This window comes from Rhinopithecus roxellana, chromosome 14, assembly GCF_007565055.1.
Source record: "Rhinopithecus roxellana isolate Shanxi Qingling chromosome 14, ASM756505v1, whole genome shotgun sequence".
Lineage (NCBI taxonomy): Eukaryota > Metazoa > Chordata > Mammalia > Primates > Cercopithecidae > Rhinopithecus > Rhinopithecus roxellana.
The window spans coordinates 55,542,145-55,566,728 of record NC_044562.1 but is presented as its reverse complement, the minus strand read 5'-3'; positions in this window follow the sequence as shown (position 1 = coordinate 55,566,728).

The window sequence follows — 24,584 nt, the reverse complement described above, 5'->3', positions numbered from 1 at the left end:
TAGAAAATGTATTCTCTCTCCATAGATGAGATCTTAGTCCTAGAATTTCTTTTTATTTTTATTTCATTTTTAGCAAATACATATCCTCTCCTGGCCATAGAACCTGCCTTCTGCTTTCACAGGTAGCCTCCAGAAAATCATTGATTAGATCAGGATTTCTGCCAGAAGGCAGAATGGGAGTTTAATCAATGGAGAGAGTGAATTATGAAAAAGGCTGATTTTGGAAAATCTGATCTTATGGAAGACAATCTGCACAAGAAGAGAATGATAGAAGCCTTATGAAATTAGATGTGTGGCTGTGGTACAGGCTGCAGCTTTTCACCAGCCTGAGGCATCCTTCTTCCCACTCCTGTCTGTTGAGCAGTTTCATTGCCTTCAGCCTAACTCAGTGATTCTCAAACCTGGCTGCACATTAGGATTACCTGGAGAATTTTTTAAGTCTAGATGTCTGAGCCCCATCTTTAGTCCTTGTGATTTAACTCATGATGCGTGGCCCAAGCCTAATTAATTTTTAGAGACCTCCTCCCTTCCTTCCCGCCTCCCAGTGACAGCGATGTGCAACCAGGGTAGAGAACTACTGGCTGCATCCAAACTCTGTAAAGAGCTTGGAGTTCTTCCCAACTCCTTTAGGATGGGAAAGAGTCTGCTCTCTGGTGGGGGTAGGGGAGGTAGGTGCAAGCACTAGGATCTGTTAAGCTGCCTTGGGGAGGCCTGATTAGGATGTCAGTAGAACACTAGGGGAGGCATTGCTCATTTGTTTTTCAGTGTGATCTCAGATGGGCTGGGGCAGATTTACTGAATCTCTCTATAGAAAATTTGTTCTCTCCATAGATGAGATCTTAGTCCTAGAAATTATTTTTATTTTTGTTTCATTTTTAGCAAATACACATCCTCTCCTGGCAATAGAACCTGGCTGCCATTTGCACAGGTAGCCTTCAGAAAATCATGAAGTCACCAAACATCTAGCTTATTCATGATATTACTTTTGAACTTCTGACCAATAATTCTGACTTAGCCACTGAAGACTGTACAGACTTAGCTTTATTCTCTTCTGTGTCACTTTATTCACTTTTTTTCTCTCTCCTCTCTCCCTTTTATCTCTTCCTACTGTACCAAATGGTCATTTTCCTTTGGAATTTCTGAAAAGTATATTTTTGACCTTGAGGAACCAAAAGGGATTAGAATAAAACTGGAGGAGGGATTGGTTGGAATTGAAAGCAACTGCTCTTTGGTAACAGTATTTCAGTGGTAGAACAGAGATTTCAGATGCTGTGTCACAGCAAAGGCAGGCTAGGTCTCTCTAGATTCTCTAGTCCGTATTAAAGTGACCTTCTCTCTAACAGTTCCTATGCCCGACAAAGAGAATCTGCTTTAGAAAATTTATACGGACAGAAAGATCACAATGATGTTCATGACAGTTTACAATAAGATCCATAGGTGATGATGTCAGTGAGACAGATGACATTGATAAAAGGACTTGCGCTAGAGAAGAATATACTGAAGTGAATGTGGTTTTGTTAGTGTGGTGGCATTATACTCATTTTTCCATTTTAAAATGTTCTTAAATGTTGCTACTTCATTGTTTCCAAAGTAAAATGAAAAAACATTCCTTTTTTTTTGGTAGAGAATGGGGTCTCATTATGTCATCCAGGCTGGTCTCGAACTCCTGGCTTCAAGCTATTCTCCCATCTCAAATTTTCTAAATTCCATCATTGGTGTGAAGTAAGAATCTGTTTTTATTTTTCTCCATACAATGAGTCAGTTTTCTTTTGAGGCAATAATCTTTACATTGAGTCATGTTCCCATATATACAAGGATTTGTTTCTGAGGACTTCTTTTCCATGGGACTATGTTTGTCTTCTTTTTTTTTTTTTTTTTTTTTTTTTTCTTGCAACTACGATATGCTTTTTATTACTTTGCTTTATAGTCTCATTTAACCATCAGATGGGACATATTCCCTCTCTGTTTTCTCTTGGTCAACTTAGATTTCATTAACTTTTATTTTTCTATATTACTTTTAGAATATGTTGTCAAGTTCATAGAAAATAGAAATTTTTCTTAGAAGCACATTGAATTTTAGATAAATTTGAAGAGAATTGTCATCTTCATGATTTTAAGATGTTCCATACAGGAGAATAAAATTTCGCTCATGTATGAGACCCTCTCATATATTTGGTAGTCAGAGATTTCCATGTGAACCTAATGTATTTTTATTGAGTTTATTTCTAGATAATTTATCATTGTTGATGATTATGATTGTTATCTTATTTTCTAGTTGATTAAAAATAGTGCAGAAAAAACAGTGACTTTCATACGTTAAGTCTGAAAACATTACCAAACCCTTCTGTGAGTTCTAATGTTTTACTGGTTCTGTTGATTTATTTGTGCAGATAATCAGATTTTCTGCAAAAAAAAAAAAAAAAAAAAAAAAGGATATTTTATGTTTTCCTGTTCTATTCTTATAAGTATTACTTTCTTTTGCTTGTCTAATTGCAATTACTACATTTATAGAACCATCTGGAGCAGTAGCTAGATAGTAGCTATCCTTGTTTTGTTTTTGAACATGAATAAAAACCCATCTAAAGTTCACCTTTAAGTATAATATTTGATGTAAATTTTTTGTTATATGATCTTTTTAAGTTAAAGAACACCTGTTGTATTCCCAACTTGCTTTGAACTTTTAAAGTATTGAAACTTCATCAAACACTATCACTGTATATATTGAATTAATGATCTTATTCACACTGATAGATTTTCTAATGTCAAAGCACTTTTGCATTCCTGAAATGCATTCTATTTGATCCCGATGTATTAATGTTTAACCAGTTTTAGCTTTAATTAGCTAATAATTGGTATCAGTAAGCAATTTCATGATTCAGGGATCTATGCACTCTATGCCCATAAATTAGTTTAAAATTAGTTTTCATATGTTTCCATATTTTTAGCATGCAGCTGCATACAACATTGTTTCATTTTTGAAACTAATCTTTATGAAGTTATTTTATATCTTTCTGTTTTCATTTCTTGTTTACATATTCACTTTTTTTTCTTGAATTCTCTTTTCAGAGGTCTTCCAGATGCTATTAATCCCTTCAAATAAATCACTTTAGTTTTGTTGATCTCATGCATCTTCTGTTCTCTTAGTCATTGATTTCTATCTTTTCCATTATTTATTTCCTGTTGCGGCAAGTCAGGGACCCCGAATGGAGGGACCAGCTGGAGCCGCAGCAGAGGAACATAAATTGTGTAGAATTCATTTTAATATGGACATTTATCAGTTCCCAAATAATACTTTTATAATATCTTATGCCTGTCTTTACTTTAATCTCTTAATCCTGTTATCTTCATAAGCTGAGGATGTATGTCACCTCAGGACCACTGTTATAATTGTGCTAACTGTACATATTGATTGTAAAACATGTATGTTTGAACAATATGAAATCAGTGCACCTTGAAAAAGAACAGAATAACAGCAATTTTTAGGGAACAAGGGAAGATAACTATAAGGTCTGACTGCCTGCAGGGTCAGGCAAAAAGAGTCATATTTTTCTTCTTGCAGAGAGCCTATAAATGGACATGCAAGTAGGGAAGATATCACTAAATTCTTTTCCTAGCAAGGAATATTGATATTAATACTCTGGGAAAGGAATTCATTCCTGGTGGGAGGTCTATAAACGGCTACTCTAGGAATGTCTGCCCTATGCGGTTGAGATAAGGACTGAGATATGCCCTGGTCTCCTGCAGTACCCTCAGGCTTACTAAGATTAGGAAACTCCATCCTGGTAAAGTTTTGGTCAGACTGGTTCTCTGCTCTTGAACCCTGTTTTCTGTTAAGTTGTTTATCAAGACAATATGTGCACCGCTGAACATAGACCCTTATCAGGAGTTCTGCCGTTTGCCCTTTGTCCTCTTTCCTCAGAAGCATGTGATCTTTGTTCCACTTTTTGCCCTTTGAAGCATGTGATCTTTGTGACCTACTCCCTGTTCGTACACCCTCTCCCCTTTTGATATCCTTAATAAAAAGCTGCTGGTTTTGAAACTCAGGTGGGCATCATGGTCCTACCGATATGTGATGTCACCCTTGGTGGCCCAGCTGTAAAATTCCTCTCTTTGTACTCTTTCTCTTTATTTCTCAGTTGGCAGACACTTATGGAAAATAGAAAAAACCTATGTTGAAATACTGGGGGTGGGTTCCCCTGATAATTTCCTACTTTAATTTTGGGTATATTTTTGTTCATTTTTCCTGCTTTAAAATGTTAATACTAAGCCCATTTGTTTCCAGTCATTTCCATTTCCCAGTAAATATACTGAAAACTGTAAAGTTTCTTCTAAATACTGCTTTAGTTGAGTTATATACATTTTGACTTAGTCTTCTTTTAGTGATTACTTTTAAGTGTTTTGTAATTTGTTGTTGAAGGCCATGATTATTAAACAATATTTTATTTAGTTTTGAGACATTGAGAATTTTTATCTTTTATCTTTTTTCTTTTCTGTCACTATTACTTTTTATGTTAATAATATAGGAACAGAGGATATAGTAGGTATGGTGCTTATTCTTTGAAATTTGTTAAGAGTTCCTTTTGTTACCTAGTGGATGAGTAATTTCTTTGAGAAGTCAATAAATTATAACAAATAGTATTCAAATTATTCTAAGTATGAATATTCTGGTATCCAGATTGTCTGCCTTTTTGCTATTTTTGCCTGCTTCACCTATTATGTTCCAAGGAGAATGTGTTACAATAATATTTTTATTGATTTAGTTTCTTCTGAGTTTTTCAGTTATTGCTTGATGTGATTTGAGACTATATTGTTCAATGCATCATATATATAAAGAATTTTATTTCAGGAATAATCATTCCTTATTTATATATAATGTACCTATTCAGCCTTGTAACTTTTGTTTTTGTTTTGAATTATTTATTGTCAGATATTAAAATTAGTTTTTTTAACATCATTTTCAGATCTATTTTTTCATTATTTTCCATTTTCTCATTCACCTTCCATTCTTTTGACATATTTCAGAAGACATATTTTTGGTTCCTTTTTTGATTGTTTGTTTAATGCCCTCTGGGAATTGATGTCTTTTGATGGGCAATTTGCCCTATTTATTTTTTTTTCTGATTTCCTAAATATTATGTGTTACATTTGCTATCTTATTTTGTATTTTTTATTTTCTGTACTTTTAAATTCTTTTCTTCTTTTCACTAGACAGAACATATTTTGTTCTAATTGTATGAATGTTAAGTACTGTATATCATCTGGGGTTGCTGCCAATCCAAATATACCTGGCCTAGTCCTTTGTTCCCTTTCTGGTGACCAGACAATGCAGTGTCTATTGTGACTCTCAGGATAGTACACAAATCAGGTTGAGATGAAGAGCTGAATACATGAGGTGAGTGCCAGACTGGTAGGCCCTGAGCCTTGACTCCTTCTCTCTTTTCTTCACAATCAAGACTAGAGGATTGTACTCTAAGGAGGTGACATTCTACCAGTGCTCCTTCTTTGAAAGAGCTTAAGGAGGTGAATTGTTTGGTGTATTGGCAGCAAACAAATGTGTGTAATTAGCGTTCTTGCCTGGGGCTGATTTTCTTCTATCTTTTTAAACTCAAAGGAGAAATGCAAACTAGGGCCTGGGCTTTCAAACATGTCTAAATACACTGTACCTTAAAAAGGTAGCCAATAGTCCCAGGGCTGCATAAGTTATCAAGCAGAATTAAATTAATATCTGAGAAGTACAATCACTGTAAAAGAAAGAAAAGAATAATAAATAACATATGCCAGATGAAGAAAAGTTAATCACCTATATAGATTAATAATATGAAATAAACACACTAATTATCTTCAAAAGAACATATTGATACTATGAAGCAAAATGAAGAACTTTTAAAAAGCATATCAGTTGGGTTGGTGGGAATGTAAATTAGTACCACCATTATGGAAAACAATTTGGAGATTCCTTAGAGAACTAAAAGTAGAATTACCATTCAACCCAGCAATCCCACTACTGAGTATCTACCCAAAGGAAAATAAGTTGTTATATGAAAAAGACATATTTACACACATGTTTATAGTAGCACAATTTGCAATTACAAACATAGGGAACCAACATAAGTGTCTATCAATCAATGAGTGGACAAAGAAAATGTGGTATATATACAGCATGGCATACTACTCAGCCATAAAAAGAAACAAAATAATTTATTTTGCAGCAACTTAGAACTGGAGGCCATTATTTTAAGTTAAGTAACTCAGGAATGAAAAACCAAATATTGTATGTTCTCACTTAGTGGGAGCTAAGCTATGAGGATGCAAAGGCATAAGAATGATGGTCCTTGGAGACTCACAGGGGGATTTTTGGGAGAGGGGTGAGGGAATAAAGACTGCATCTTGAATATAGTGTACACTGCTCTGATGATGGGTGGATTCAAATCTCAGAAATAACCACTAAAGAACTTATCCATGTAACCAAAAACCAACTGTACACCAAATGCTATTGAAATAAAAACAAACATTTTAATATATATATCAGTTGGAAACATTGGATATGAAATATAAAGTAACAGTGATAGAAAATACATTATTGGATACATGAAAGAATCAAGTCAGCTAAAGCACAAACCAGTGTTTTGGAAGTTTTTTTAGTTGACTCAGTCTTCTTGTGGGCAGCAGAATAAGAAAAAAGTAGATGAAATATAATGTAAAACTTTAGAGGGACATGTAAGGTGGAAGATGTACGATCTGTGGGTGGCAGGATGCCCAGAATTAGAGGGGCAAAATAAATGAAAAGGGAAGGACAGAGTTCAAAAATAATATCTTTTCTAGAAGAAAGTGATGATTGGCTCTTGGTGAAAGGGCTGACAGTGCACAAAACAAAGCAAAGAGAGATAAGGAAAGAACTACACTCAGATGCATTCTATTTATGAACACCAAAGATAAGAGAGAATTACAAAAGCTTTAAAGAGAAAGAATAGGTAAACTATAAAAGATGAAAATCATTTAGACATCAGACTTCAATCACTATGCAAGGAGATCATGGAATAATATTTTCAAAGTGGTTAAGAAATGCACTTTGAGCTTAGGTCTCATATCCAGCCAAACTATTATTTTAGTGTAAGGGTCTGTTAAAACATTCTCTGCCATATAAAGCTCAGAAGGATTTCGCATTAAAAACAATTTAAAACACTTTTGAAGTATGTCAATAAAAAGAAAAATAATTCTAAGAGGATAGGACCAGAGAAGAAAGAATGATCAGATATCTCAGTCAAGTTAATGTTTTCATTTTGTATTTTTAAATAAAGGAAAAAAAAAATCAAAAACAATCATTGGTAAACATCCAAAACTAAAATTCTGTATGATTCCTGCCAATAATCAGGTTTTGGGAAAAGACTCTGAGGCAAAAATGTACATGCAGGAGGTTTATTTGGAAGAGGTCTTAGGAGCAGCACCTGTGAGGGAGCAAACAAGGCAGGACTGGATACAGGGGAAGCTGAACAGACCCAGCAGAGGCCCCTGGGGAGCAGGGGTACAGGGATGGCCTTTCCAACTTGTCCTGAATGGAGATGGGGGGAGGTGTCGCTATACTGCACGGAGCAGTCATTGAGTGTGATCTGTCCCCTGCAGTGGTGGTGGTGGTGGTGATGCCAGGTATAATCTGGGAAACAGCAGCTGCTTTGGGCCAAGAGGAAGTTGGGCCAAATTCTTTATTAAAACGGAGTGCCTCTGTCCTGAAGGGTTCCTAGGGAATGCAGCAGTGTATTCACTTAGGCAGTGAGTTTATGCTGAAGCTTTTTTTGTTTTCTTTTGTTTTGTTTTTTTAAAAAAAACTGTGGGAGGATAGAATTATTGATTGTGGTAGGCTGAGTAATCCCTCCCCCATCCCAAGATATCCTCATCCCAATCCCTGGAATCTGTGACTGTGACTCTAGATAGCAAAAAGGATATTGCACATATGATACAGTTAAGGATCTTGAGATGGACAGATGATCCTGGGTTATCTGTGTTGGCCCTGAATGGCATAGTAAGTACCTTATAAGGGGGAGACAGGGAGATTTTACTCCAGGAGAGGCAGGAGGCATTGTAACAATGGAAGCAGGGCAAGAAATGACAATGTGATGTAAGGCATGAGCCAAGGATGAGGGCAGCCGCCAGATGCCAGGAAAAGAAAGGAAAAGGATTGTCCTCTAGGTTCTCCAGAGAAGGCAGGTCCTGCTGTCGCCTTGATTTCAGTCGGTGGAACCCATTTCAGAAATCTGGCCTCCCGAATTGTAAGAGATTAAATCAGTGATGCTGTAAACCAGTAAGTGTATGGTAACTTGTTACAGAAGTAGCAGGGAACAATTATACTAACAAAGCATATAAACAGGAAACTCAACAGAAGCATAAATAAATTTTTTCTGGTATTTTTTCAGTTGTTACAGATTTGGATTTTCTTTGACATAACTCCTAACTTTACTTCATATCTGAACATGTGTCATTTCTCTAGGAAAACTTTTCCTGACCTCTGTGACTGGTCAATTCTCTGTTTTAGGCACTTCTAGTACCATGGCTTTCTCTTTTTAAATGCTTATTCGACTTCTACCTTTCTTTCATTGATGTGATCATTTCCCACCAGACTGGGAACTCTGAGGGTCAAGAGCTTGTGTGTTTTGTCACCGTTTTATCATGGTCTAGCAGAGTCTGGGGAATAATAGAGCTTAAACAATATTCGTTAAATGAACTGATGATTTTCTGTTCCTGCGTTAGCTTGCTGAGGATAATGGCTTCCAGCTCCATTCATGTCACCACCGGTTCTCACTTATAAGTGGGAGCTGAACAATGAGAACACGTAGACATAGGGAGGGGAACAGCACACATTGTGGGGGGGTGTTGTGGCAGGACAGGGTATGGGGAGAGCATCAGGAAAAATAGCTAATGTATGCCAGGCTTGACTCCTAGGTGATGGGTTGATAGGTGCAGCAAATAACCATGGTGCACATTTAACTATGTAACAACCTGCACATGTACCCTGGAACTTAAAAATTAAGTTAATTTTAAGTTAATTTAAAAAATTGACTACTGAATCCAGACAGACACAGAGTGTGAATTTAGCAAAGGAAGCTGGAATCAGGTTTGTGAGAATCAAGGAGGAAGTTATGGACAAAGAAGTCTAAGAAGTGAATGCAAGATCAAGGCCCCCCTGAGGTCAGTGCCTGGGTACGCATGGAGGGGAGGACCTGAGGGCACTTTGTGGGAGCCCCTGCTGGCTTTAGGAAGCCCCCATCCCACCTTCGCGTTTGGAGGTGCATGTGGATTCCAGGGGAAAGATAAAGGCACAGTGATAATTCTTTATTTTATCCTCTTCTTGGTGTTTTCTCTGAGAAACTTTAAATTTTATGCCTTTGTTTTTTACAATTTCATAACTTTCTTGGAAGAGACATTAAGTCAACCCTATAGCACATAGGTAACATTATGGTAAGGATATTTTTAAGTCGAAATCTTGAAAAGCTGCCTTCCTGACACTTTCTCATATTTTAAAAGCCTAAAGCCTCAGAAATTATGACAGTCTTCCGTGATTGTGTGCCATTCTGGTAAGGCTGGAAATTTTTCTGAACTCTCTTCTTAACTTTTGGTCTCAAACTCCTGGGCTCAGGTAATTCTCCTGTCTCAGTTTCCTGAGTAGCTGGGACTACCGGTGTAAATCATCTTTCCTAAACTTTTAACGATTTCCAATAAGAATAGAAAATATAACACAAATCTTCAAAAATACAACCAAAATCGGTATAATCAGAATTATTCTGAAAGAACATTTGGATTCAATTAAACTGTCTTATTTTTATAGAAATACTGCCTTTCTTGTTTCTTAATTTCTTCATCAGAATTAAGATTTGGTAGACCTCAGCATTATTGAATATGTCTTTAACAGTGCACCATTCTGTATTTAAGATAAGTAAATGAACTGTTATTGAGCATCTCTGTCATGCTAATAAGCGGGCTAGGCTTTATGAAATTGAACAGCGGTCCTACCAGGTAAACATTTACAGTAATTATAAGAGCAGCTTATATATTTTTTTAAATTCAATTTACAAATCTCTTTTTCTTGTAAGATTTAATTTATTTATTTATTTTATTTATTTATTTATTTATTTTTACAGCAATCTTAGCAGACTAGAAGCAAGAGTTAGATTTTTCTAATGATTAGTGTGTGGCCTTAGGCAAAAACACTTAAATTCGAATCTCAGTTTCCTTATAATGTCAAAGGAGGATAGTTACACTTATCTTGCAGGAATTTGTGATGATTAGAATTTAACTATGGAAAGTGCCTAATTCCATGCTTGACATATAGTAGATAGTTAATAAATGGTTGCTATTATTATCACTCCACTCTCTTTTTGGGGAAAATAAGTGTCATTAAGGTTGAGAGTGCCAGGATAAGGAATAACTTTTTGACACTCAGAATTGACTTTCTTAGGCAGTACTCCATTTGTCATCACAAGACGTATTCAATCATAAGTTTAACCACCCATTGACAAGGCTGTGGTAAAGGAGATTCAATTGCTTATTAATAAATACGCATGGAAGCCCAAATATGACATTTATCATCCCTTTCTATTCGAAGATTCTCTGACTTGACTCAGGGCATTTTTCTAGTAAGTTACAAAGTATGCCCTCTAAGCAGTCTCTTGAATCCTTATCTACTATGGCATGCTTTGTACTTATGAAACAGCAGCAAAGACATAAAGTTCTGACTCTTAAGGGTGATAGCTAGTTAAAACAGACACTCAACTCAAAAATAGCCTTAAATAATAAGTATCAATTATGTGTCATATTTTTCCAAACCATTTTAACATTTATCTTCCATTATTATTTTGCCTTTTAACACCCCTGGATGACAGGTGAAGTAATTTAAGTGCATTTTTTCAAAAGGATAATTAAGTATGGAATGATGAGTTAGTTTAGTAATAATGGAATTATAAATTACCGGTAGAATTGGAACAAAAATCAATATCTCTTGTTTCCAGACAATGTTTGCTTCTGGCTTACATAGGGAACAACGGCATATTGCTGACAAGTGGCACAGCTGAACTTTCGAACCCGAAGTTTCCTGAATATGGCTTTATTTTTATTTTTGCCATATCACATTTCTGAGCATTTTAAAATAAATTCTTTTTTTTTTTTTTTTTTGAGACGGAGTCTCGCTCTGTCACCCAGGCTGGAGTGCAGTGGCCAGATCTCAGCTCACTGCAAGCTCCGCCTCCCGGGTTTACGCCATTCTCCTGCCTCAGCCTCCCGAGTAGCTGGGACTACAGGCACCGCCACCTCGCCCGGCTAGTTTTTTGTATTTTTAGTAGAGACGGGGTTTCACCGTGTTAGCCAGGGTGGTCTCGATCTCCTGACCTCGTGATCCGCCCGTCTCGGCCTCCCAAAGTGCTGGGATTACAGGCTTGAGCCACCGCGCCCGGCCTTAAAATAAATTCTTAAGTGTTTTAAGTGGTAATAAATTTTCTCATAGAAGTGTTCAGTAGGTTAATGCATAGAGAAAAAAATCCCCTGAAAATGGTACGTAAAAATTTAAACGTAAAATATTGAAAATTTTTATTAAAATTATTGTCTATGCTCTACAACTACCTGATTCATCAGCGTTTCTTGGATTTATTTATTCTGCTTAGGAACTGATGAACTTCTGAATCCAAACACTCATGATTTTTACCAGTTATAGAAAAGTTTCAGCAATTTTTATTTGCATAATTTCTCTCTCACTGTCTCATGAGTATTGCTTATTAAAACTGTGATTAGAAGCATATTGGAACTTATTATATCTTCCACATCTCTTAATCTCTTTTATCATTAAATGTCTAGCTCTTTGTGACGTATTTCATGTAATTTCTGTAGATCTACGTTTCAGATCACTGATTTTCTTTTTAACTTAATCTTATTCACTGTTTATTTCTTTCATGTGTAACTTCAGTGAATATGATCTTTATTTTTAAATGTGGAATTTGTTTCTCATTGAAATTTACCTTACTTATTTTTTAAATTCTATATTTTAAAGTCTTTAAGTATTTTAATGAAATTTATATTTTGTATATGAATAAATCAGTACTTATGTCCTGGGGGAGTTCCTGTGGAGAATTCCAGCTTTCACCCATGGTTTTCTACTTTCTTGAATATTTGGGAATACTGTATTACAAACTTAAGTTTAAATTTCATGACTTTATTGTAGGAATACGACAAGGTTAAAATTCAGAGTGTCTCCCTTAAGATAAATTTGTTTTAGCTCTTAACAGCATTTCTGGCGGGGTAAATTTATACTCATTTCTCATCTTGGGGCCTCCAGAGGCATTAATTAGTGCAATTTTGCAAGTCAAATCTGCATGAGGACAAGCTATAATTACTAATTCTCAGAGGAGATTTATTTCCCCTCCTGAGTTCAATATAAGATAAACATACTCTCCTTTTCCTAAAGAGCTTTACTGAGGTATAATCAATATACAAAAAACTACATGTTTAAATTGTATAATGGCACAAGTTTTGACATATGTACACACAGGAAACCATTAAAACAATAATGATGATGAACATAATTTACTCACAGATGTTTCCTTGTGCCTTTTGCAATTCCTACTTCTCATTCCTACCTGCTTGGGTAAAAACTCAGAAATGGAATGAGTGATATATATGGTTGGTGTATGTCTAGCTTTTTAAGAAACTATCAAACTGTTTGAGAGGTAGATAAGCTACCTGTGGGATGTAATTTTCACCAGGGGACCTGGCAATCCAGGCCAGTGAGGAAGGCCTTAACCTTACCCAGCACTGGAGCTGATTTAGTGCATGGTGGGGAGTATATGAAAAGGAGCAGCATCAGGACCTGTTGTGTGTGCACTCCCAGTCTCCAGCAGGGAAGCAGGGAAGCCATCACTAAAGATACCTAACAAGGAGCCTTGTGAAACTCTGCCAGCTAACTCAGGGTGGTCACAGATTGCGAGAATGTCCCAAGTAAGATTTGAGATATAACTTTGAGTGAGGAGCTGGGCGACCCTGCTTCATGGGCAGCCTGGGAGGGGAGGGGCCTGAAAGCCTCAGGGGTTTCTGTGTCTGTGGAGAAGACTTACAGCCTAGAACTGTTTTGAGTTCTGAGCACAGACTGACTGGAACCTAGCTAGCTTCTGCTAGTGGAACACTGCAAGTGGGAGACCTGGCTTACCAAGTGTATGGGAGCTGGGTGGGGCTTATTGCTCCTGCTAATCCCCATTCCCTTATGGACTCTTCTCTGCAGCAGCAGCAGCTGTGTGCCTCCCTGGAACATTACCTCAGTGGCCAGAGAACTGTCTTCTGCTCCTCACTGGGGCTGCTGCTTGCACTTTCATGTGGAGAGCCAGAGCACGGACTTTCCAGACCCAGCCTCCACCTGGCTTTGCCCCTCCACCCACCCTGGTAGCTTAACACAAAGGAAGGAAGCTTTTGGGAAGTCTATGTCCCTGCCCACTGCCTGAGACACCAGAGTACCTCCCCTGGGCAACATAAGGCAAACACAAATCCCATTGCTACTACTGCAGCCAGTGCTATTTTGCAAGCGCCACCTCCTGGCTGGAGGCCAACTGACAATCCATGCCAGCATCTACGTAGGCTGAATAACGCAGTGCCCAGGAAGGAGATAACTTGTGTGACCTTATCTATCACCGTTGCCCACATCACCCTGGCTAACCAGTTGGTCCCGAGTGTGTCCACATGACCAGTTCATTACTACTACAACTGGCATTTGAGAAGAAGAACACATTAAACCTAATTTGTAGTCAAGGAATCTCAGAGAGTCTACCTCACTCCTCTGCTACCCCTATCAGAGCTGATGCTGGTACCCACTGCTGGAAGTCTTGAGAATAGGTCACATCACTGGATCCCATGCAGACATTTCCCAGCACCAGTGTAGGGTGTGGCAGTCCAGTTGGGTGGCTAGACCCAGAGAAGCAGCAGTATTCACAGTAATCTCTCAGGGACTCCTATTCCTGGGGTAAAGGTGAGGAGGTACATCCCATTAAAGAATCACCCCATGGGACAAAAGAATCCAGATGGTGGCCTTGAGTCTCAGAACTTTCTGCTTGTGAGAAGTTTCTTTCAGTAGAGGCATAGGTACAGTTCTGGGCTCAATGGGGGAAAGTCTGCAGTTCTACTCAACAGTCAGGCAGCCCTGGTGCTCGAGAAGAGTCTTAGAGAAAGATTTCTTTTCTCCTCATCGACCACTGCAGACACAACTGGGGCTTCCTCCATGGGTCCTTGGCATGGGTACACCCGTAGGCAGCTTTTCTGGAATACTTCAGGGTGATGGCATCTGCACAGGAGTGCACTCCAGGTTCGCACATGCACAAGAGGTAGAGTCAAATTCTCTCTCTACATGGAACATCTACATTCCTGCAGACGAAAGGAGGGGCCTGTCTGATCTGAATAGCTGGAACACTGGGTCGGGAGTGTGACTGGGAGGTGGATCACTTTCCTTCTGCCCTAGGAGAGGAGTTGATGTGGCTCCTTCCCTTCCCCATGAACAGACCTCAGTACATTTCACTAAGAGCTCCCCAGCCATCTCTGTCAAGGCTAGGATCTCTGTCCACCATCGGATATTTCATTTACCCACCTGCTTTAGACACAGCCAGTTTTTTCCCATGGGCACCTTCCTTACTGGCCTGAAATGTGAACTATCCAACCCAATAAATAAAATACTAGAGGAAAAGGTAAAATAAAAAGTACACACCACTGGGGAATGAGATAATCTTCAAGGGACCTCTTCCATTTCACCCCACAAAAGACAATGAAAATGCTTGCACACCTACCATTTTGCTACTACAACCATAATACGAGAAGCCATCATACAGTCTCTTTATAACAAAGAAACTCATACAAAGTCTTCACACCCTAAAGAAGTCAGAGCCAAATTTAATTACAATGAACTGAAATAATTAAAGTCACATCCTTAAGGTGGAACTTTTTAAAAAGTCAAATCAAAAATAAACTCAAAAATAATTAGAAGACTCAGTCTACCCAAATGAAAAGGAGCAAGAAAAATAATTCTGGCAATATAAATAGAGGTTCCATAACACACCAAAAAATCACACTAGCTCTCCAGAAATGAATCTAAACCAAGATGAAATCTTTGAAATATCAGATAAAGAAAGCAAAAGTTTTTTTGCTTTCAGTTGTTCTCATGGATACAATGGAAAGGTGAAAATCAGCATAAAGAAATTTAAAAGCAACAATCCAGGACATACATGAAAATTTTTTTAAAGAGATAGAAATTTTTAAAGAAAAAACAACTAGAACTTATGGAAAAGAAAGATACATTTAGGAAATTACAAAATGCAGTTGGAACTTTTAAAAATAGAATAGACCACATAGAAGACAGAATTTCATAGCTTGAAGACAAAGCTTTTGAATTAATGCAATCATACAAACATACAGAAAAAAAAATAAAAGAAATGTACAAAGTCTCCAAGAAATTTGGGATTATGTAAAATGGCCAAACCCAAGAATCACTGGCATTGCTAAGAGAGAAGAAGAAGCACAGTGTGGAAAACTTATTTTTCTTGAGACAGTCTCAGTCTGTTACCTAGGCTGGAGTGCAGTAGTGCAATCACAGCTCACCGCTTCCTTGACCTCCAGGGCTCCAGTGATCCTCCCATCTCAGTCTGCTGAGTAGCGGTAACTACTGACATATGCCATCATACCTTGCTAAATTTTTGTAACTTTTTATAGAGTTAGGGTTTCACCATGTTGCCCAGGGTGGTCTTGAACTCCTGGGCTCAAGTGGTCCACCTGCCTCAGCCTCCCAAAGTGCTGGGATTGCAGGCATGAACCACCAAACCCAGCCCTGGAAAACTTATTTGAGGAAACAATTGAGGAAAACGTCCCTGACCTTGCTAGAGATTTAGACATCCAAATACAATAAGCTCAAAGAACTCCTGGGAGATTCAGTGCAAAAAGGGTATCACCTAGGCGTATGTTCATTGGACAATCTAAAGTCAATGTGAAGGGAAGAATTCTAAGAGCTGTGAGAACAAAGCATCAGGTAACCTAAAAAGGAAAGCCTATTGAACTAACAGCGGACTTCTCAGCAGAAACCTTCAAAGCCAGAAAGGAATGGGATCCTATCTTTAGCCTCCTTAAAGAGAATAACTGTCAGTCAAGAATTTTTTAAATTTAAAAAAATTCTATTTAATTTTGTGAGTGCATAGTACATGTATATATTTATGGAGGACATGAAATGTTTTGATACAGGTATGCAATACATAATAATCACATTATTGGAGATGGGATATCCATCTCTCAAGCATTTATTCTTTGTGTTACAAACAATACAATTATATTTTTTCATTATTTTGAAATGTACAATTAAATCTGTATTGACTGTAGTCACCCTGTTACGTTATCAAATACTAAGCTTTATTCATTCATTCTATTTTTTGTACCCTATAACCATTCCAACCTCCCCACCACTACCTCCCCTACCCTTCCCAGGATCTGGTAACCATACTTCTACTCTCTCTCCATGGGTTCAGTTATTTTTATTTTTAGATCTCACAAATGCATGAGAACATGTGATGTTTGTTTTTCTGTGCCTGGATTATTTCACTTAATATAATGACCTGCAGTTCCATACATGTTGCTGCAAATGACTGAATTCCATTCTGCTTTTATGGCTGAATAGTACTCCACTGTGTATAAATACTACATTTTCTTTTATTTTGGGGGGGGGGGGTTGTCTTTTCTTTTTTATTATTATACTTTAAGTTCTAGGGTACATGTGCACAACGTGCAGGTTTGTTACATATGTATACATGTGCCATGTTGGTGTGCTGCACCCATTAACTCGTCATTTACATTAGGCATATCTCCCAATGCCATCCCACCCCATCCCCCCTCCCCACAATAGGACCTGGTGTGTGATGTTCCCCTTCCTGTGTCCAAGTGATCTCATTGTTCAGTTCCCACCTATGAGTGAGAACATGCGGAAATACCACATTTTCTTTATCCATTCATCTCCTGATGTTCACTTAGGTTGCTTCCAAATCTTGGCTATTGTGAATAGAGCTGCAACAAACAGGAGAGTGCAGATATCGCTTTGATATATTGATTCCTTTCTTTTAGGTATATAGCCAGAAGTGGAATTGCTGAATTGTATAGAGCTCTATTTTTAGTTTTCTGAGGAAACTTCAAACTGTTATCCACAGTGGTTGTACTAATTTACATTCCAAACAGTGTATGGGGGTTCATTTTTCTCCACATCCTCACCAGCATTTATTATTGCCTGTCTTTTGAATAAAAGCCATTTTAACTGGGCGAGATGATATCTCATTGCAGTTTTGATTTGCATTTCTCAATGATGTTGAGCACGTTTTCATATGTTCATGTGCCATTTGTACGTCTCCTTTTGAAAAATGTCTATTCAAATATTTTACCCTTTCTTAAGTCAGATTATTAGATATTTTCCTATTCAATTGCTCAAGCTCCTTATGTATTTTGGTTATTAATTCCTTGTCAGATGGATAGTTTGCAGATATTTTCTCCCATTCTGTGACTTATCTATGTACTTTGTTCATTGTTTCCTCTGCTGTGCAGAAGATTTTTAACTTGAAGTGATCCCAGTTGTCCATTTTTTCTTTGATTTCCTGTGCTTGTGGGGTATTATGCAAGAAATCTGGTGAGGCTGATGTCTTGGTTCATTTTCTCAGTGTTTCATTGTAGTAGTTTCATAGCTTGAGGTATTAGATTTAAGTCCTTAATCAATTTTGATTTGATTTTTGTAAATGGCAGGAGATGGAGTCTAATTTTATCTTTCTTCATGTGGATATTCAGCTTTCCTAGCATCATTTATTGAAGAGACTGTCTTTGCCCCAGTGTATATTATTGGCAACTTTGTTAAAAATGAGTTTACTGTAGGTGTGTGGATTCGTTTCCCCCGTTCTCTATTCTGTTCCATTGGTATATGTATCTGTTTTTATGCCAGTTTCATGTTGTTTTGGTTACTGTAACTCTGTAGTATAATTTGAAGTCAGGTAACGTGATCCCTTCCATTTTGTTCTTGTTGCTTTGGATAACTTTGGCTATTCTGGGTCTTTTGTAGTACCATATACATTTTAGAATTTTTATTTTTATTTTTGTGAAGAATGTTACTGGTATTCTGATAGGCATTGCATTGCATCTGTAGATTGCTTTGGGTAGTATGGACGTTTTAATGATATTGATTCCTTCAATCCATGAACATGGAATATATTTTCATTTCTTGGTGTCCTCTTTACATCAGTGTTTTATGTTTTCCATTGTGAAGATATTTTATGTTTTTGGTTAATTCATAGGTATTGAATTTTATTTGTAGCTATTGTAAATGGGGCTACTTTTAAAATTTATCTTTCAGATTATTCACTATTAGCATATAGCAATGCTAATAATTTTTGTATGTTCATTTTGTACTCTGCAACTTTACTGAATTTGGTTTCCAGGTCTAATAGTTTTTTGTGGAGTTTTCAGGTTTTTGCAAATATAAGATTATATCATATATAACAAGAATAATTTGACTTCTTTCTTTACAGTTTGGGTGCCCTTCTTATTTTTCTCTTGTCTGATTGCTCTAGTTAGGATTTCCAGTACTATGTCTGATTGTTCTAGTTAGGATTTCCAGTACTATGTTGAATAACAGTGGTGAAAGTGGGCATCCTTGTTGTATTCCAGATCTTAGAGGAAAGACTTGCTGCTTTTCCCCATTCAGTATGATAATAGCTGTGGGTCTGACATACATGGCTTTTATTATGTTGAGGTACATTCTTTCTATCCCTAGTTTTTTTGTTTGTTTGTTTTTTGTTTTTGTTTGTTTGTTTTTGAGGGATTTTATCATAAAAGAATGTTGAATTTCACCAAATGCTTTTTCAGCATCAATTGAAATGATCATATGGATTTTGTTCTTTGTTCTGTTGTCATGATGTATTACACTGATTAATTTGCTTATAGCATGCAAGGTATAGATCCCACTTGGTCATGATGAATCATTGGCCTGCAGTTTTGTGTTTTTGTTTTATTTTATTTTATTTTATTTTATTTTATTTTATTTTATTTTATTTTTGTCTTTGTGTGGTTTTGGTATCAGGGTATAGTAACCTTGTAGAATAAGTTTGAAAGTATTTTTTCCCCTTTTATATTTTGGAACAGTTTGAGTAAGATTGGTATTAGTTTTACTTCAAATGTTTGGCAAATATCAGCAGTAAATTCATCGGGTCCCAGGTTTTTCTTTACTGGGAGGATTTTTATTACAGCTTTAATACTGTTCATTGTTATCGGTCTGTTCAGGTTTTGGATTTCCTCATAGTTCAATCTTAGTAGGTCATATGTTTCTACTATTTTATCCATTTCTTCTGTATTTCTCTATTTATTGGCATATAGTTGCTCATAGTAGCTGCTAATGATCATTTCTGCAGTATCAGTTGTAACGTCTCATCTTTAATTTCTGATTTTATTTATTTGGGTCTCTTTTTTTTTCTTAGTCTGGCTAAAGGTTTGTCTATTTTGTTTAACTCTTAAAAAAAAAAAAAACTTATTGTTTCCTTGATCTTTTGCATAGTTTTCTTTATTTCAATTTCCTTTATTTCTGCTCTGATACTTATATCTTTTCTGCTAATTTTTGGCTTGGTTCGCTCATGTTTTTCTAGTTCCTTACACTGTTAGGTTGTTTCTTTCGAGTTTTTCTTCTTTTTTGATATAGACACTTACAGCTATAAACTTCTCTCTTAGCACTTCTTTTGCTGTATCCAATAGCTTTTGATATGTCATGATTTTATTATCTTTTGTTTCAAGAAATTTTAAATGGCTTCTTAATTTGTTTTATTGACCCACTGGTTATTCAGGAGTATATTGTTTAATTTCCATGTATTTGTATAGTTTCCAAAATTCCTCTTGTTATTAAGTTCTAGTTTTATTCTATTGTCATCAGAGAATAAGCTGTATATTATTTCATTTTTTTTGAATGCCTTAAGACTTGTTTTGTGACCTGACATATGGTCTACACTTAAGGAGTATCCATGTACTGAGGAACAGTATGTGTATTGTTAAGCTGTAGGATACAATCTTCTGTGGATATCTATTAGATTTATTTGGTCTATAGTACAGATTAAGTCTGATGTTTCTTTGTTGATTTTTTTTTTTTTTTTTTTTTGTCTGAATGACCTATCCAATGTTGAAAGTGGGGTGTTTAAGTCTCTATCTATTATTGTATTGAAGTTTATGTCTCTCTTTAGATCTACTAGTATTTGTTTTATATATCTGGGTGATCCAGCGTTGGGTGCATATATATATATTTAATATCATTATATCCTCTTGCTGAATTGACCACTTCATTATTATATGGTGACCTTTTTTGTCTCTTCTTATAGTTTTGTCTTTAAATCTATTTTGTGTGATACAAATATAGCAACTCCTGTTCTTTTGTAGATTCCATTGGCATGGAATACCTTTTTTTTTTTTTTTTTTTTTTTTTTTTTTGAGACGGAGTCTCGCTCTGTCGCCCAGGCTGGAGTGCAGTGGCCGGATCTCAGCTCACTGCAAGCTCCGCCTCCCGGGTTCCCGCCATTCTCCTGCCTCAGCCTCCGAGTAGCTGGGACTACAGGCGCCCACCACCTCGCCCGGCTAGTTTTTTGTATTTTTTAGTAGAGACGGGGTTTCGCCGTATTAGCCAGGATGGTCTCGATCTCCTGACCTCGTGATCCGCCCGTCTCTGCCTCCCAAAGTGCTGGGATTACAGGCTTGAGCCACCGCGCCCGGCCTGGCGTGGAATACCTTTTGCCATCCCTTCATTTTCAGTTTATGTTTGTCTTTATAGGTGAAGTGTGTTTCTTATAGGCAATTGATCAGTGCATATTGTATTTTATATTCATTTAATCACCCTATGTCTTTTGATTAGCGAGTTTAGTGAGTTTACGTTCAATGTTACTATTGATAAGTAAGGATTGCTTTTGCTATTTTTTTTATTTCTTCTCTGGTCATTTTGTGGTCTTTTCTTCTTTCCTTATTTCTTTTATCTTTTCCTTTTAGTGAAGGTGATTTTCTCTGGTGATATGATTTAGTTCCTTCCTTTGTTACTTTTTGTGTATCCATGGTATTTTTTTTTTTTTTTTTTTTTTTTTTAGGTTACCATGAGGCTTGCAAATACTATCATATGATCCGTTATTTTAAGCTGATAACAATTGAACACTGTTTACATAAACAAAACAAACAAGCAAAGAAAAGTAATACTCTATGCCTTAACTTCATTCCTCCACTTTTTAACTTTTTGTTGTTACTATTTGTATCTTATTGTATTGTCTATGTCTTGAAAAGTTGCAGTTATCACTTTTTATTGGTTTATTTTAAAATCTTTCTACATAACATAATAGTAGTTTACACACCACAGTTGCAGTGTTACAATATTCTATGCTTTTCTGCATACTTACTGTTACCAGCGAGTTTTGTGCCTTCAGGTGATTGCCTATTGCTCATCAACATCCTTTTCTTACTGATTGAAATACTCCCTTTAGCATTCTTTGTTGGACAGATCTGGTGTTGATGAAATCCCTCACCTTTTGTTTGTCTGGCAAAGTATTTCTTCTTTATGTTTGAAGAATAATTTTACCAGATATACTATTCTAGGATAAAAGATTTTTTTATTCAGGACTTTTAGCATGTCATGACATCCGCTCCTGGCCTATAACGTTTCCACTGAAAAGTTTGCTGTCAGATGTATTGTAGCTCCATTTTATATTATTTGTTTCTTTTTCCTTGCTGCTTTTAGGATCCTTTCTTGACCCTTGACTTTTGGGACATTTATTATTAAATGCCTTGAGGTAGTTTTCTTTGTTTTGTGTTCTATATCCTTCTAGTACTTGGATATTCGTATCTTTTACTAGGTGTGGGAAACTCTCTATTACTATTTCCCTGAGTAAGCTTTCTACCCCTATCTCTCTACCTCCCTTATAAGGCCCATAACTCATATATCTTCCCTTTTTAGGCTATTTTCTAGATCCTGTAAGTGTGCTTCCTTGTTATTTGTTCTTTTTTTCTTTTGTCTACTCTATGCATTTTCAAATAGCTTGTATTCAAGCTAATTCTTTCTTCTATTTGATCAATTGTGCTGTTAAAAGACTCTGTTGCATTCTTTAGTATGCCAATTGCATTTTTCAACTTCAGAATTTCTGCTTGATTCTTTTTATTTCAATTTCTTTGTTAAATTTGTCTGATAGAATTCTGAATTCCTTCTGTGTGCTATTGTGAATTTCTTTGAGTTTCCTCAAAACAACTATTTTGAATTATCTGAGAGATCACCTATCTTTGTTTCTTCATGATTGCTCTCTGCTGCCTTACTTAGTTAATTTGGTGAGGTCATGTTTTCCTGGATGGTACAGATACTAGTAGATGTTTTTCAGTGTCCGGGCATTGAAGAGTTAGGTATTTATTGTAGTCTTTGCAGTCTGGGCTTGTTTGTACCCATCCCTTTTGGGAAGAATTTCCAGATATTCAAAAGGAATTGGGTGTTGCAATCTAAGCTGTATCTGCTTTATGGAGGACACCAAGCCCAGTAGCACTGTGATTCTTTCAGATGCATAGGGTTGCCACCTTAATAGTTTTGAACAATGTCGGTAAGAATTCTCTGGATTACCAGGCAGACTCTTGTTTTTTGTTGTTGTTGTTGTGTTTTTTTTTCCCCCTTACTTTATTCCAAACAAACGGAATAAGCAACCTGGAGCTGGGAGTGGAGTGACACAAGTAACCCCTGTAGCTACAACCCCTAGGACTGTGCTGAAGGAGACCTTAGGCCAGTACAGTGCTGAGTCTCACCCAAGGCCTGATGCAACCACTCCCTGTCTGGGGCATTACAATCAACAAGTGGCAAAGCTAGCCAAGCCTGTGTTTTTCCCTTCAACGTGGTGAGCTCCCCAGGACTGTGCGGGTCCAGAGGTGCCATCTGGGAGTCCAGGTCTATAATCAAGAACTGTAGAAGTTCACCTAGTGTTCTATTATACTGAGGCTGAGCTGGCACTCACCACAAGATGCAGTCTTTCCCACTCTTTTGTCCTCTTTCCAAAGGCAAAGTAGCCTCACCCAGTGGCCATGACCACCTCAGGCTCACAGAGAGTATTGCCAGACTACTGCCGGTGTTCCCTTGAGGCCTAAAAGCCTCTTCAGTCACCTTGTTGTGAATGCTGCCTGGCCTAGGACTCACCCTTGAGGGGAGTCGTCTCCCCTCTGACCCAGGAAAGATCCCAAAATGCTTTTTAAGAATCAAGTCCTAGAATTGGAGACACTAAGATCATGTTTAGTGCTCTACTCCCATATGGCCAAATTATAACTAAGGAGCAAGACACAGTCCTCTTTACTTTTCCCTCTACTTCGGTCAAGCAGAAGGAGTCTCACCCCATAGCCGCCACCACTGGGAATATACTGAGTCTCACCAGTGGCCAGCAAGTCCATATGTCACTCAAATCCCTCGATGTAGAACCTGGGTATCGCTGCTGGTTATTCAGGGCTCCAGGGCTCTTTAGCTAGCAGGAGATAAATTCAGCTAAAACTGCGTTCTTCCATTCCTAGGGCTGGATTGTCCCTTCAAGACAATGAATTCCTTTCTGGCCCAGGGTATGTCTAGAAATGCCTGGGAGCTAGGTCCTGGAAAGAGGCCCTCATGACTTTGAATGATGCCCTATCTTGCTGTTGCTGAGCTGGTATCCAAGATGCAAGACAAAGTCCTCCTCACTTTTTTTGTCTCCTCAGATGGAAGAAAGTCAACAAAGAATCACTGGACTTAAACTTCACTCTAGAACAAATGGATTAACAGATATTTACATAAAAGTCTACCCAAGAAATATGGAATATACATTCTTCTCATCAACACATGGAACAGTCTCCAAATTAGACCATGTGATAGGCTGCAAAACAAGTCCCAATAAATTTTTAAAAAATCAATATTATATCAAGTATCTTGTTACATCACAGAGGAATAAAACTGGAAATCAACTCCAAAAGGAATCCTCCAAAGTATAAAAGTACCTAGAATTTAAACTGAATAATTTTTGTGTTAACAATAAAATCAAGATTAAAATTTTAAAATTATTCAAAATGAATGATAATAGTGACACAAGTTGTCCAACCCTCTGGGATACAGCAAAAGCAGTGCTAAGAGAGAAGGTTGTAGCACTAAATACTTGCATTTGCAAAAAGCCTGAAAGATCACAAGTTGCCAACCTAACATCACACCTCGAGGGAGTAGAGAAAGAAAAGCAAACAAAACCCAAATATAGCAGAAGTAAAGAAATAACAAAGATCAGAGCAAAACTAAATGAATTGAGACCAAAAATGCAAAGATGAATAAAACAAAACAAATGTTTCTTTGAAAAGAAACAAAAACTTGGTAGACTATTAGCTATATTAACAGAGAAAAGAAGAGAGTAGGTTCAAATAAGCTCAATTAGAAATGGAAATAGAGATGTTACAATCAAGACACTATAGAAGTACAAAAGATTATTAGAGACACTATGCACAAAATAGAAAAATCTAGAGGAAATGGATAAATATCTGGAAACATTAAACCCTCCTAGTTTGAATCAGGA